We start from the raw sequence: 1,602 nt of genomic DNA, 5'->3' as shown, positions 1-1,602 counted from the left end.
CCTGAGAGAAGGCAATGGCCACTTCCTTAAAGTTCACATCCTGTCATAATGGGGACAGTAAAGCCCATGATCAGATTCACTCATAACATTCTAAGTCTGTCATACTCCCCACCCTCCACACCCATCTGCTCTTTCCACTCTTCACATCTGTGAAAATACCAGGGCTTCATCCATGAGAGCCACTGTCTTCTTATTTTCCTGCTGATATTTTTCTTCCCACAATAATTAAGGCAGAGGAGCAGATAGAAGATACCTGAGATCTGGACCTCCCATGTACACCACACTGCCTCTTATCAATACAGTGGGTGTCAAGAACATAGGTTAGAGAGGGATGTTGGTCATAAAGAGAGTGTGAGTGATTTCACACTGCTCTTGTCAGAAATTAGCTTTTTAGTCCCTCCGATTTTTCCTCTAAGACAACAAAAACAGGGCATCACACTTCATCAGCCTGACCCCATTCCCAAGGTGCTGAGGCCATCACTTTTCACAATCTGCTGCTCATAGTTCTTTAACCAACACTTCTCTCACACAGCTTCATTCCCATAGGCACACTTCAAAGGTAATGCAGGGCAGAGTTGAAGATGGCTTGCCGACAGGAAGACAGACTGCAAGATAGTGCATGAGTGACAGAATGAAAGGAGTGTCTAGTCGCACGGGGAGTGTTTATTTGTGAGTTGAGGGACATCTATACTCCAAGGGACTATTGGGGATTGCCAGAGAGGGTACCCCTGACCGTGCAGCCTCCACTGCTGCTGAAATCCCTCTTGGAGCAACCGGCTCTGATGCGGAGACTGCACCATCTTGAAGGGGAAAGTGGCTGTTATTGGAAGTCTAAAAATCCCGGGAATCTACAACAACAACACTCAGGGAACAGCTGCGAACCCAGGAATACCAGACCCCAAGCAGCGTGAATACGCGGACTCGGAGGAGCTCTGCACCTTCTCATGGAAAGGTCAGATTTTGCCTAGGTAAACGTGAGGTCTGTGATCCAGGTAGGAGAGAGAAACGCGCACAGTGGGAGCTAGAGGATCCAGGGAAGTCTGCACCCCCAAAAATCCGCAGCCATTGGGGCTAGAGTGATCCGCATATGTGGAAGAGGATCTGCAGGGCTGCTAACAGAAGGGAACTCTAAAAAGCAACCCATAGCTGAACTGGGTGCAAAAGGGCAGCCTCAAAATTTTAAAAGTGTGCTGGCTGCTTAGAGCCAGGGAGAAAAAAACTACACAGACTTGCACGCAGCGCTGAAGGGTAAAATTCGCGAGTTCGCACACTTACTCTGGCTCTTTTTTCTTTTTTTCTCTTAAATCCTTGCTTTTGATTAAAGCCGAGAACATAGGATCACCCAATTGGGGACTTTAAGAGACTGCAGGGGGAAGTTGTTTTTGTGGAAGCTGGGGATCAGAGCGGGGAATAATGATGAGAGAAGCAGCTCTGGGGCAGCCCATTCCCCCAAACCAGTATTAAGTGCGACAGGGAAAACAAAATCTAAGCACTAGCTAGAGAGGACTCATAGACCTGGAGGTCAATCCAGAAACACTACCACCCAGGGGTTGAATCACAAATTGACTCTTGTGTAAACACAAATAAAGGAGTATAACAAAG

This window comes from Plecotus auritus (genome assembly GCF_963455305.1).
Source record: "Plecotus auritus genome assembly, chromosome: 15".
Classification (NCBI taxonomy): domain Eukaryota; kingdom Metazoa; phylum Chordata; class Mammalia; order Chiroptera; family Vespertilionidae; genus Plecotus; species Plecotus auritus.
This window is presented reverse-complemented; position numbering follows the sequence as displayed.